This window comes from Triticum urartu, chromosome 3A, assembly GCF_056163025.1.
Source record: "Triticum urartu cultivar PI428250 chromosome 3A, HENAU_Tu73, whole genome shotgun sequence".
Lineage (NCBI taxonomy): Eukaryota > Viridiplantae > Streptophyta > Magnoliopsida > Poales > Poaceae > Triticum > Triticum urartu.
The window spans coordinates 264229256-264244151 of NC_141875.1; the positions used below are offsets into that span (position 1 = coordinate 264229256).

Consider the following 14896-nt stretch of genomic DNA (forward strand, 5'->3'; position numbering starts at 1 on the left):
CCCCTCTTATAGCGTTGCTAGTTGCAGGTGAAGTTGGATGTTTGTTCCTTGTTGGAACATGATTATTGTTGGGATATCATTATTATATCTTGTTTACTTTAATGCACCTATATACTTGGTAAAGGGTGGAAGGCTCGGCCTTATGCCTGTGTTTTGTTCCACTGTTACTGCCCTAGTTTCCGTTATACCGGTGTTATGTTCCTTGATTTTGCGTCCCTTACGCGGTTGGGTTATAATGGGAACCCCTTGATAGTTCTCCTTGGATAAAACTCCTCCAGCAAGGCCCAACCTTGGTTTTACCATTTTCCACCTAAGCCTTTTTCTCTTGGGTTCCGTGGACTCAAGGGTCAAACCCCCGGGCCAATGCTCCTCTGAGTGTTGGTCCAACTTGTCAGCAGCTAGTGGCCACCAGGGGCAACTCTGGGTTGGCCTACCGGAATCTTGGACAATCCGGTGTGCCCTGAGAACGAGATATGTGCAGCTCCTATCGGGATTTGTCGGCACATTCGAGCGGCTTTGCTGGTCTTGTTTTACCATTGTCGAAATGTCTCGTAACCGGGATTCCGAGTTTGATCGGGTGTTCCTAGGAGAAGGAATATCCTTCGTTGACCGTGAGAGCTTGCGATGGGCTAAGTTGGGACACCCCTGCAGGGATTTGAACTTTCAAAAGTCGTGCCCGCGGTTATGGGTAGATGGGAATTTGTTAATGTCCGGTTATAGAAAACTTGACACTTAACTTAATTAAAATGAATCAACAGTGTGTGTAGCCATGATGGTCTCTTTTCGGCGTAGTCCGGGAAGAGAACACGGTCTCGTGTTATGCTTGAAACGTACGTAGTTTAGGATCACTACTTGATCTTATAGCTTCTCGACCGTGCTTTGCTTATCTTCTCGCTCTCATTTGCGTATGTTAGCCACCATATATGCTAGTGCTTGCTGCAGCTCCACCTCACTACCTTTTCCTACCCATAAGCTTAAATAGTCTTGATCGCGAGGGTGTGAGATTGCTGAGTCTCCGTGGCTCATAGTTTACTTCCAAAACCAGATGTAGGTGCCGATGATGCCATTACTGGGGATGCGACCGAACACAAGTGGGAGTTCGACGAGGATTCATGACGTTACTATGTGTCTTTTCCGGACGATCAGTAGTGGAGCCCAGTTGGGGCGATCGGGGATCTTTTGCATTTGGGGTTGTCTTTATTTTGGTTCCATAGTCAGACCTTGATTGTATTCTGGATGATGTAATGCTATATTTATGTATTGTGTGAAGTGGTGATTGCAAGCCAACTCTTTATCCCTTTCTTATTCAGTATATGGGATGTGTAAAGATTACCCCTCTTGCGACATGCCTACTATGCGACTATGCCTCTAAGTCATGCTCCAACACGTGGGAGATATAGATGCATCGTGGGTGTTAGAATTCACCCGCTGAATGTCAGCGTGGTTACTCTCACCCTCCAGATTGTTATGGCATGAGCTTCGCCCCACAGCCTAGCTCATACCAAAACAATTACTCATATGGGTGGCCTGAAAACCAGAATATGTCGTATAGGAGCAACAACCTTGAGATCTCACCATTTGCTTCTAGTAATCATATGCAGGGATTTAGGTATGAAGAGGAGAGCCACAACCATGCACCACAATAGTTTTATTCACCTCCTACTCATATACCGCACCACCAGGAGATGTGTCCAATGGAGTTAAATGGTCCTCCATTTGGTCAACCAACAACTCCAGCACCTGTTGTGCAATCTCATGTGCAAGTGTCCACACAAGATGAGTTCGATGACATAGACAAGCTCACACTTTTGAGTCTCGAGTTCACTTAGAGTGCTGAAGATGATCCAATTAGGCTGGTGATACTAGATGAAATGAAGATGATCAAGAGTGGGAATGAGCTAGTGGAAGAAGTAAAGAAGATTGATAAGAGCATCAACGCTGGCAGTACTATTTCTTCATAGCTTGAGGTGAGTAATTTTGGGATTCCCCTTGATACATGTGAGCTTCCAATACCGTCACATCTAGATGAGCAAGATAGCAAGTGCCTTGAGCAAGAGATACCTCAGATTGAAGAAGATGAACTAGAACACAAGGAACAAGATGATCAAGTGCTGCAATTCCCAAGTGATCAAGTTGAAGACTCATCATCTACTACTCTTGAAGTAGTATAAGAAGCTACTATAGATGAAGATGAAGAACCTGAGATTCATTGGCCTATTATCATACATGAGCGTGATGTGTCAGGTTTACCCAATCCTCTTGATGACATGCTCCCTTATGTTTTCTTTGCTTCTAACTTGCATTGCATGATGCCATCACTTAAGGTAAATTTGAAAAACTACTTGCTTGGACATGATCATACACACCCTGTTATTGGCATTACTCTCATTTGTGATGATCACAGTTACTTTCCTCGTGCTAGTCCTATGCTAAATGAAACATATCATTCCCATGCTAGTCTTGAGCTTAATGATAAATATCATCCTCATGTTAGTGTTGACCTTGCTGATTTCTACCATCCTAAACATGTGCTTTATAGCTATGCTTATGTAATTGGCTACTCGGTTGATGACTTGGAGGGTGTTATCTCTACCGCTTGCATTGTCTCTTTGGTGGAGTGTTCTTTCAGGTTTTTGCTACTGCACTGTTTACTACATGCTGACCAGGTTCGAGGTGACATCCCTTGGGAACCCGGTGGATTCAGAGCATGGTGACGAGGAGAAGCAAGGAGCACACATGAAGAAGAGTGAAACTGGAGCATGCACGAGGAAGCAAAGGAGAAGAGCTGTAGCTTAGAGAGTGATCAAGCGAGTGCTACATCATCAAAGCCCGGTGAGCTGTTTCATGACCCATTTTGAAATCATCATCCGTTGATGCTTGCTGAATTAAAGTGCTATTTCAGTTGCTTGTGCCATTTCTTAAATGTTGTCCCACTGAATTTCACCTTTGGCATATGGTGCTTGATGAGAATATGCGAACTGATTGTTGAATGCCTTGTAAACTAGTGATCTACACCCTGTTTGCTTTGCTGAAAGTAGTGAAAGCTATTAGTTTTGGGTGCTCAAATCCCTAGTGCACTAGTAAACTTAATCATTTTCTGCTTTTACCTTGATACACTTAGATCGTTAAGTGTTAGATGCCGAGTTTGTGCCTATTGTGTTCCCATTGAGAGCAATCACTTTACCACTATGGACTAGTATGCTATGTTCCCTGGATCGGTAGCATGTGAACCGGACATGGAGAAGTGATGATTCTTGTTTTTGTGCTTATGCGTTCTTCATTTAAGATAAGTAATAAAGAATAAATAAGTCTGACTACCTACAGTAGCATGTCATGTTCCCTGGATCGGTGGCATGGGAAATCTGGTAGCTTGGACAGTAATTATAATAAAAAAATGTAATTGTTGAACCAGGTGTATACCATGTTCTCGGGATCGGTGGTATGTTCCTTTGGGGAGACAAACAAAAAAACTAATAATTGGTCGAGCCAGGTGTATACCATGTTCTCGGGATCGGTGGTATGTTCCTTTGGTGAGACTGATAAAATATTAACATTACTTCCTTCAAATTCAATAGGTGCTTAAACCAATGTTATGTTTTGGGTAATAAGTTTTTTTTGGATCATGCTCTCTTTAGGAACCCTTTGGCGCAATCAGCATTTGAACTTGTTGATCCACTTTTAACTTTGTAAAAGTTTAAAATGATTGAGTTTACTAGTGTCCTATTGCTCTGTAGCACTCTTAACCATTGATTTTCTCTAGCTAAGTCCAAAGCATGCATTGTTTAGAGATCTACTTCACTTGGACATTCTCTGGTTAGCTCACTATTCACTATCCTACTCTTGCCATATTCCTTTGCTTGAGGACAAGCAAAGATTTAAGTGTGGGGGAACTTGATAAGCACATTTCATATACATCTTTTGGCACTCAAATATGTGGTTTATTGAGATATGACCATCAATTCTTGCTGTGAAATATTGAATATTTGCATGAAAATCATATAAAGGATCATTTACTAGTCTTTGGTCTATTTTGCAGAAGTGTGAGCAAAGGCACTATAAATCTTCAAGTTCCTGTCCATGTGGCAATCGAGATGAGTATATGAAAGAAGAGAAGGAAGAGGGACTTGAGTGTGATGAATATTAAAGCTTCAAGGGCAAGAAAGAAAGAGTGGAGGGATCAACTTGTGAAGTAGGCAGAGAAGTAGAAGGGCCGAAGTGCAAAAGTGTGGATTCGAGGAGAGGGTCAAAATCCCTAGCAGCAGCCCCGATCCCCTTTCAGGCCTGGCATCTCCATTCCCCTCACCCCACCTTCTCCACAACCGGCCGCCGCCACGGCCAGGCCGGCGTGGCGGTGCGCCAACCAGGGACACCCAGCCACCCATCCTCGCCATCTCCATCACCCACTATTGCACCATCCACCATCATCCGTCCACATCGCCGCCACCAGCACTGCATCACCATCACCATCTCCAGCACCACCCACCAGCGCCGCCACTCGCGCGACCCACCAGACGGGTGTCTGGTCCCCCACGCGACCAGCACCTCATCTCCCTTGCTTCTCCATCTCCTGCTGGTGCTCTTCTTCTTCCCCTTGCTGCTGCTGCCTCCTCTCCGTTGCATCTCCCTTAGCGTTGTTGCTGCTTCTCTCTTCAGTGTCCCCTGCTGCTCCAAACTTTCTCAATATCTGCTGCTTCTTCTCCGGGACCCCTTGCTGCTGCTTCTCTTTGAACCGAACTGATGTTGCTCCATGTCCCACGAACCTGCTGCTTCTCTTCTCTCCCTGATGCCCTTGGTTCATCTTTGAACCCATCATTGTTGCTGTTCTTCTTCACCTAACCGAGCCTGTTGTTGTTCTCTCTCTCTCTCTCTCTCTGGGTGTGTGTGTGTAATTCATCAAAATTATTGTTGTGTGACGATGATACTTGTTTAGTCCGAAGACATGTGTTGTTCTCATTTTGTTGACCATTGAGAGTTTGTACTGTTACATTGTGACCCTCATTTCAAATGTATGAGAGCTAGCTATATATGCCATATATATTCTGTACTTGCTGATGATTGGTGTCTAGTTTATTGTTCTTGTGATATAAATGTATATGTTTGTGTGTTTCATGTGAAACAATTATATATATGTGGCCTGTTTGTCAATTAGTGGTTTGTATAAATTCAGAATACTACTTGTGATTTTATTTTGTATTGAAATTACTCTCTGTGGTAGTCAGTTGTGTGATCATTTAATTTTCAGTCTCTGTATTAGCTCTGTACCTGTAATATTTGTTGTAACATAAAGCATTTTCATCCCTGTCCATTATCTTGTTTCTTCTCTCTGTCATACACTTGTTAGATAAATATATGTGTTCTAGTATTGTTGTTTCCCTTTGGCCATATTTGTATGCTTGTGTCAGCATCTACTTTGAAAGTACAATCTGAACCTCCCTTTGTTTATGTGTCTTTTCCTTTATTGATAAACTTGTTAGTGTTAGTTTATTTTCTATTTTCATCACCCAATATCGTGTTATCTAGCTTTAGCCGAATATAGTTGCTGTCGCCTAGTCCCTGTGGAGAACACGACACTCGCAGTTCGGGCAAAATATCCTGTTGTACTTACAACAGATCAGCTAACCTTTCAAAACATGAAGAAGAAAGATTATTGAAAGTTCTAAGGAAGCACCGAGGTGCTATTGGATATACTCTTGATGATTTAAAGGGCATTAGTCCCACTCTATGTCAGCACAAGATTAGTATGGAACCTGATGCTAAACCCATTGTTGATCACCAACTTTGATTAAATCCGAAGATGAAAGAAGTGGTAAGAACGGAAATATTAAAACTTCTGGAACGAGGTATAATCTATCCCACAACTGATAGTAGATGGGTAAGTCTTGTTCATTGTGTCCCTAAGAATGGAGGTATAAATGTTGTTCCTAATGATAAGAATGAACGTATTCCACAAAGAATTGTTACAAGCTATAGAATGGTAATTGATTTTAGAAAATTGAACAAAGCAACTAGAAATGATCATTACCCTCTGCCTTTTTATTGATCAAATGCTAGAAAGATTATCTAAGCACACACATTTTTGCTTCCTTGATGGATATTCTGGTTTTTCACAAATACATGTTTCTCCGTAAGTCCATGATGGTCCCTCTCAATGTTAGTGAGGATGAGGCTGCCAGGCTTGCTATAGTTTTTGGTTGCTCCATTGGTACTCTCCCTTTCACTTATCTGGGCCTGCCAATGGGGACAACAAAACCAAGAATTCAGGATCTCATGCCTCTGGTTGACCAATTGGAACGGCGTCTGACTGCTAGCTCTGCTATGCTCAATCAAGGATCCAGACTTCAGCTTCTAACTTCTGTCCTCTTCTCCATGCCAATATATTTTTTATGTTCTCTGGATATTCCCCTGGGTATTATCAAGCAGCTAGAGAGGATTGAGAGGCAATGCCTTTGGAGAGGAAATTCAGACACACCTAGGCAATCTCTAGCTGCTTGGGACATGGTCTATAGACCTAAGCAGGATGGGGGTCTTGGAGTAATTAACCTCCATTTACAGAACCAGGCTCTCTTGATGAAGCACCTCAATAAAATTTTTAACAAAGAGGATATTCCTTGGGTGTCTTTGATTTGGTATTCCTATTATCATGGAGTTGTGCCACAAGCTACAGTGTTGTGTGGATCTTTCTGGTGGAAAGATGTCTTCAGGTTGGCTGATAATTACAGAGCAGTAGCCACAATTTCTGTCAACTCTGGTGATTCGGTGCAGTTCTGGTCGGATGGTTGGTTTGTGGGTGATTCTGCTCGCCCCCTTCGGGATAGGCTACCTCAGTTATTCTCTTTTGTTCTTGATGATAAACTTTCTGTGGCACATTTCCTCGCTACTCCTGAGCTGTCTTCTTTGTTTAACCTGCTCATCTCCCAAATTGCTGCTGCACAATTGTAATGTTTGCACAGGTGGATTTCTGAATTGCAACATGATCCTTTGGGAAATGATGTTTGGTCTTGGATGGACAAGGGGGCATACACTGCAAAGAGTTACTATACTCTCATGCACTCTCATTTGTCAGTTATTCCTCCCTGAAAATGGCTATGGAAGAGTAAATGTACAATGAAGATCAAATGTTTTGCTTGGTTGTTATTCTTTGATAGACTGAACACAAAGGATTTGCTGGTTAGGCGACACTGGCGGAATAGTGAAGAGGACAATTTATGTGTCATGTGCCCGGCCAGGAGTTATGAGGATAGAATCCACCTATTCTTCGCATGTAACTTCAGTCTCAGGGTTTGGAACTATCTGCAAATTGATTGGTCTCATCAGGGGGAGATTGGAGACTGCCTGCTTCATGCTTAGACTAGATTTGGGCATCCTTTCTTTTTTGAGGTTTTTCTCACTACTGCATGGTGCATTTGGATCACACGCAATGGAAGGACCTTCAGGCAGGTTAGGCCCTCCTTTAGCTCTTGGAGATGTATGTTTATTCATGACATCTCTCTGTTGGTACATAGGGTAAAGGATAGCATCAAGCCAAAACTTCTTGGTTGGATTCAGAGCCTTCCATAGGTTCTTTCTGTACGTTGTTGTATATAGGTAACGTCTTTAGATGTCTCTTAGGTAAGTCTTTTTGTTTCTTTGTAAATATTTGTAACTCTTTCTTGGTACTGTGTGAGATGAATAAAGGACTATGGGGCTGTTGCCTCACAGTAAATAGTCAAAAAATACATGTTTCTCAACCTGATCAAGAAAATATCACTTTTACTTGTCCCTTTGGAACTTATGCTTATAGATGTATGCCTTTCGGTTTATGCAATGCACCTGCTACCTTTCAAAGATGTATGACTGCTATATTCTCTGACTTTTGTGAAAAGATTGTTTTTTTTGACAGAAAGACTGTAAGGGAACCCCCTACAGTATAATTGGTGCAACAAACCCAAATTGCAAGTACCATGCCTTGAACCTGGGTGGGTGGGAAGGCATTAGCCCCTTCCCACCACTAGGCTATGCCTTAGTCTGCTTTGTGAAATGATTGTTGAGGTTTTCTTGGATGATTTCTTTGTTTATGGGAAGTCTTTTGATGATTGTTTAAGCAATCTTGACCGAGTTTTGCAGAGATGCAAGCAAACAAATCTTGTCTTGGATTGCGAAAAGTGCCACTTTATGGTTAATGAAGGCATTGTCTTGGGTCATAAAATTTCTGAAAGTGGTATTGAAGTGGACAAAGCTAAGGTTGATGCAATTGAGAAAATGCCATGTCCAAAAGATATCAAAGGAATTCATAGTTTCTTAGGTCATGCTAGTTTCTATAGGAGATTTATCAAAGACTTCTCTAAAATTTCTAGGCCTCTTATGAATCTTTTGCAAAAGGATATTCCTTTTGTTTTTTATGATGATTGTATAGAATCCTTTGAAACACTCAAGAAAGCCTTAATTTCTACACCCTATGTTCAACCACCTGATTGGAACTTATCTTTTGAAATTATGTGTGATGCTAGTGATTATGATATTGGTGTTGTTCTTGGACAAAGAGTTGATAAGAAACTGAATGTTATTCACTATGCTAGTAAAACTCTAGACAGTGCTCAACGAAACTATGCTACTACTGAAAAATAATTCTTAGAAGTGGTGTTTGCTTGTGATAAATTTAGATCTTATATTGTTGATTCAAAAGTAATTGTTCACACCGATCATGCTGCTATTAAATATCTTTTGGAAAAGAAAGATGCTAAACCTAGACTTATTCGATGGGTTCTCTTGCTACAAGAATTCGATTTACATATCACTGATAGAAAAGGAGCTGAGAACCCCGTAGCTGATAACTTGTCTGGGCATGAAAATGTGCTTGATGACCCACTACCTATTTATGATAGTTTTCTCGATGAGTAGTTAGCTGCAATAAATGTTGCTCATAACACTCCTTGGTATGCTGACTATGCTAATTACATTGTTGCTAAATATTTGCCACCTAGCTTTACATACCAACAAAAAAATTCTTTTATGATTTAAGACATTACTTTGGGGATGACCCACATCTTTATAAAGAAGGAGTAGATGGTATTATTAGACGTTGCATACCTGAGCATTAATAGGGACAAATCCTATGGAAATGTCACTCTGAAGCTTATGTAGGGCATCATGCTAGAGATAGAACTGCTCAGAACGTATTGCAATCTGGATTTACTGGCCTACTCTCTTCAAGGATGCCCGTAAGTTTGTCTTATCTTGTGATGAATGCCAAAGAATAGGTAATATCGGTAAGCGTCAAGAAATGCCTATGAATTATTCACTTGCTGTTGTCGGATTACGAGTTTCGGCAAACCCTTGTGAGGTTCGAACTCTAGGGTGCGCACGAAGTAATCTCTCTCCCTAGCTCCCTAGGGCCACCGTGTGGTGTAATAACCTACTCCATTGTGGTGGTGGATTGCCTCGAGGGCTAAGGATGAACTAGTATAGTGGATGAACAGCCTCAGGAGGAGAGGTGTTCTTGAGCTCGGTGAGTTGGTGAGCTTGTCCAGGCGGAATGAATCCCCTGGCCTCTCTCTCTCTAGATGGGTCCCTCCCCTGGCCTCTCTCTCTCTCTCTAGATGGGTCCATCCCCCCTATGGTGGTGACTAGCTCCTATTTATACAGGCCTTGGTCCTCTTCCCAAATGTTAGGCAGGAAGGGATGCCACAACGACCAAGTTTGAAGAGGGACAGCTAGTACAAGCTATCCTCACAAAAGGTGGTCTTCGCCTGGCAATGGCTCTGGTGGTGATGCTGCTGCGGGCTCCACGATGCCCTTCGTCCTGCCATCCTGGGGTCTTGGTCTTGTTGCACCGATATGGAAACCATTGCCTGATGCCTCGGGACAACGCGCATGCGCTTGCTGCCTTAGCACCATGCTGGCGCCCGCCTGGCCTTGGTTGTCATGGCTCGCGTCACGTGAGCCTCGCGAGGTGCCCCTTGCATAGATATCTCCGCTCCTCAGGAGCCAGCCTGGAGAGGCTGCCCCTAGGGAGGTCTTGGTGTCGTACGCCTTGCGAGGCTTGGCCCCTCGCGAGGGTCTTGAGTTGTTGCTACTGAAGATGGGCCAAACCAGGCTGTTGGTGGAGCCACGCTCTGGGCCGCAGGCAGGCAAGTCTGGGCACCCTCGGTCCCAGAACACCGACACTCGCCCCCGGGCCCAAGGCGCGCTCGACCTTGGCTTCAAGGCAAAGCCAAGGGGCAAGTGCGGAGTGCCGCGGTCCCCAACAGCTCGCGGCTTCAGCCGATGCGTGGCAATTGACGAGATGTGGGAGCCTCTTCTTCCCCATGCTGCCTCGGCAACCGTCCTTGACTGACAAAAGGTTGCCGCGTGCCGCAGAGCTTTCATCGCCTCCCTTTGCCTTGCTCCAGATCCCGTTTTCCTATTCTTCGCCCCAAGAGACTCTAGTTCTGCTAGGACTCCTCCCCAAGCTTGCAGCCGATAGCATCCGACAAGGCGAAGGCCATGCGCTCAGCCTCCTGGTATGAACCTGCCTTGAGCGCGCCCAATGTCTCGGAGAAACTGTGCTTTGGGTCAGCTCCGACAAGAAGGAGGCCTCCGGTAGTACCTTCTACCCCTTCTTCATGCACGGTGTCTTCGCGGGGCTAGTCCACCCTTTCTCTGAGTTTTTCTACGCCGCCCTCCGCCATTACAAGCTCCACGCCCTCCATCTTCATCCCAATTCCGTCCTTCTCCTCTCGAACTTTGCTTTCTACTGCGAAGCATTCATGGGGGTGATGCCATCCATGGCACTGCTTCGCCATTTCTTCTATCTCCGGAACAAGGATGGCGCGGCATGCTCAGGGTGCACCAACTTTGTTGCGGCGAATGGAACCAATGCAATCTCGAGAGTCGGGAAGAAGGCAGAGGGCTTTCAGAACATATGGGTCCTCGTGAACGCCAAGAGCCCCTACCCTCAGCTGGTGCCGCCGACGGGGAGGCCAGTGCCTCATGAGGGGTGGACCAGCGAGAAGGTCACTGACCCGCGGGTGGAGCAAATATTGGGGAGGATGGCGGCCGACCTGAAGCTGGACGATCCCAAGGAAGAGAAGCTGACGGGGGCCATGATCGTCAAGGAGTTCCTGTTGCAGCACCTGGCCCCACTCCAGGCGTGCTCCCGCCCCTTGTGGAGGCTCATGGAAGAAGGAGGAGGTGACCTCCTCCTGCGCCTAGATGCCTTGTCCGACGACGAGCTGGACAAGGTTCTCCACATCTTGGTTGCGGAGGATCATGGGTATCCGCCTGATACCCATCTTCCGCTGTACCGCCGCCTGGGAGGGGCAGAGATTGCTGCCGCCATGCCTATCTTCAACAAGCGCGGGCTCGAGCCGCCGGCGCCTTCCGGGGCCCCAATGATGGCAGCCACAGTGATGGTGTCTTTCGGTGAGTCCAGCGAAGAGGAGAGGCCTGACTTGGAAGCGACCCTGGAGGGGGCGGGGGAGACCTCTCCTCTCCACATGGCGGATCTGCTCCGCACCTTCCTTGACGATGACGAGGCCAGCGAGCACCCGGTGATGGAGTCGCCGATCTCCACTGGGGTCACGACAAGGTCCGGGGGCACCCCCCAAAGAAGCCGCCTGCCGGGGTGCCGAAGAACGGTAGATCGATGCTAAACTCCCAAGGCGACGATACTGCTCCTTAGCCATTCGGCACTGCTGCGGGTCCGGCCGCCACGCCCTTGCCTGCCCCTGGGGCTCGCGTGATAGTGCCCTAGGACACGAAACCTTTGGGCTTGATGCTCCTGAATAGGGTGAGGGAGTACGCTGCCATAGACCAGTAAGCACTCATCCAGGTCATTCATTCCTGTCCTTGTTGTAGTGTCTTGATGTCTTCCTTTGCACTGACAAGCCAGCATCGGTGGTGAAGAAGAAGAAGAAGGGAGCGAGCTAAACCCCTGAGGTCCCGCAGCGAGCTACTGCCGCACCTCCTACGGCGCAGAGGGATGGCGACGGCTCCTGAGCCCCCGCGTCCGGATCGTCTTCGTGAGATTCATAGGCCCAACCTCAAGAGAAGGCGATTTCCATGGCCAAGCCAGCTCTGGAGGCGCCTGCCCCTAGCTTGCTTGCTGAGGCTCTGAAAGCTCAGGAGCCCCCGGCCTCTTCTTCTGCCGCCGACCTGCAGGTCTTGACGCTGACGCTGCCTCCTCCTCTTCCCATCACGCTATTGGGCCGTGATCCCTCTGCCTCGCCTGACACTCTGGAGGAGGCTTTCTCCGCGCTGACACAGCTTCGGGGCGACCTTCAGGGCGCCAGTCGTCACCTGGTGTCAGGGCGCCTGGAGCTGATCTCGGGGTGGTTGCGGTGGCATCTTCTAAGGAGGGTAACCAGAGCATTGACCTGGCCGCAGCCGCCCATGAGGTGGCGTTGAAGGATGCCAAGGACGCCAAGGAGCGCTGCCAGGTGGCGGAGGTCGAGCCGGAGACCCTGCGCAATGAACGTGCTGCCGAAGCTCGTCGACACGAGGCACGGGAGGAGAAGCTGAAGGCACGAGAAGACGCGGTCACTGTTCATGACACGGAGCTGGAGCAGCTGGCGCGGGTACAGGCCGTGGAGCGCCACCGCCTGGAGGAGCTGGAGAAGAAGGTGGAGGTGGAGAAGTCCCAGCTGGAAGCCAAGGCGAATGTTCTTGTTGAAGACTGTGTAGCCTTCAAATCCCTTGAGCTAAAATCCCGTGAAGCACTGCAGAAGCTCTATGGGTAGGGCTTGAAGAAACCGTTGGTGACCGACGAGGAAGGTCCCGCCAAGCTACTCCCCCAACTCGTTAAGGCACTCGAGGACATCATTAATGGGATAGGCCCCGTGGTGGAGGGGAAGCCCGCACACTCTCCTCCTCGGCTATGAAGCGCATCTTCAGCCACCTCCATCTTCGCGACCCTAGCGTTGACCTTGATGCCCTGCTCGAGCCCGTGGACGAGGAGCGTTTTGAGGCTGCTGCCGAAGACGTGAAGGACCGGGTGGAGGCCCTACTAGAGAAATTCCTCGCCATCGACCCTGCGCCTCCGGCTGACGATGCCGCCGACCTTGCGGCCCTGGCTGTCAGCACGGGCGACGACAATGTTGTCGAGGAGGGGACACATCTTGCAGGCGATGGCAGCGCCCAAGGCTAAGGAGAAGTCTTGCTGGTGGACAGTGGTGCTCCTTCCCATTTTTACTTTCCTGCGAACTTTCCTGTGATATGTAACGTGCCTCGTGGAGGCGTCAAAACTTCTGTTTGGTGTTTGAGGAAAAATATGTTCTGTAATATTTTGTTACGATTCCGCAATTTCCTTCCCATTTGCTTGATGTCATATTTCAGCAGGGCCCGACCCCACGCATACCTCAGCCACTGTTGGGCCGTCCGGATCACCAGGACGAGACCTAGGGGTGAGGGGCTACGTGGCCAGTTAGGCTCCTGAGTCACGATGCTCAGGAGTCCCCCTTGACGCACAAACGGCCTGCGGGAAGGAGATGCGAAAGTAGGCGTTAGTGTTCTATGTCGGTAGGGCCAGACCCCGCGCGTACCTCAGCCGCCGTTGGGTCGTCCAGATCACCGGGACGAGACCAAGCGGTGAGGGGCTATGTGGCCAGTTAGGCTCCCGAGTCGTGATTCTCAGGAGTCCCCTTTGACGCTCAAACAGACCTCCATACCTGTCCTCGCCGAGGTCCCGCTCGGGATGGGCGCGTGACGACCAGGTCTGAGGGACCTGGCAGGGCGGTGTACGCTAGGCGTGACCTGAGCGTTGCCCCCATACTTGTGCTCGTGTCGGTCCTTAATCATGAGGCGGTCGCGGGTGGGTTTGCAAGGGTGTACGACGTTCATGGCATCGAAGTGCCGGACTAGCGAGTGATATCATAAGGTGACGCATGAAAGGAGGCAAGCTAGTTCAGAATAGATGCAAAAATGATACATGCCACAAGGACGGACCCATGCGGCCTGGGGATGATGCAGCCCAAGGCCCCCCCCCAACAGAGTAAGCCTAAGATGCAAAAAGATACACGTCGTAGGGACAGGCCCGTGCGACCTGGGGATGATGCAGCCCAAGGGGCGCCCCCACCTAAATAAACCAGAAAATGTCACCTGGCACCATTGTTGAAGAGGTGTTAGAGAAGCTGAAGATACACTCTAAAGAAGTCGCTCCTCATGAGTCGTCCAGCGGCCAGTTCCCAGGGGACCCCAGAGGTTCCAGCTCTTCCTCCCCCAGGACGGCCTGGCGCCTGGCCTCTTGAGCCGCCAGAGCGCCCTGCATGAGCCATTGGAAGGCAACAACTGCGTTTGGCAGGCCAAAGGGCATACGAACGTAGCTGGGTGGGGGACCCCTGGACCGACCAACGCTCGATGGCCAGAAGCGCCCCTAAGATGCAGCCATGTTGAGCCCCGGAACATCGACACAGACACGCAACTCATCATCCGTGCTAGGACAACGAGCTGCGCCAGGTGGTGGGCGGCGGTCGCCGCGCATGGCTCTCTCCTCTTGAAGCTCCTTGGTGGTCTTGGTGATGAACTCCTGAGCACTAGACAGCTCGTGCCTTGTGCCCTGATGAGGGAAGCGCGCGTTGAAGCATGCCTCCACGTGGCGCTCGAGCGCCTCCCTCGTGACATTGGCTAAGTGAGATAGCCTCCAGAAGAGAGCCCCCGAGTCCATCCTGAGGAGGGCGCCGGGTGCATCTTCCTATGCGAGGGAGGAAGGTGCCCCATCCATGGGTGTAGATCCTGACGTGGTGCCGCTGGAGACTCCGCCCTCCTGAAGCCCTTGGCAGAGCAGATGCTTCTTCTTCTTGGGGACAGCCTCAGGAGGGTAGACGTTGCCTTCGTTATCTTGGTTTTTGGCCGCCGTGGCCTGGTAAGCGCGCTCGAGAGAGCACACCGCGTCCTTTTCCTCGCAAGCGACCGTGATGACGCCGCAGCTCCCTGGCATCTTGAG

General features: G+C 48.3%; 1 pseudogene; it reads left to right on the forward strand.

The window, feature by feature from the left end:
* The first annotated feature begins 1472 nt into the window (after positions 1-1472).
* LOC147979401 (uncharacterized) lies at positions 1473-2796 on the forward strand (annotated as a pseudogene).
* The last annotated feature ends 12100 nt before the right edge of the window (positions 2797-14896 follow it).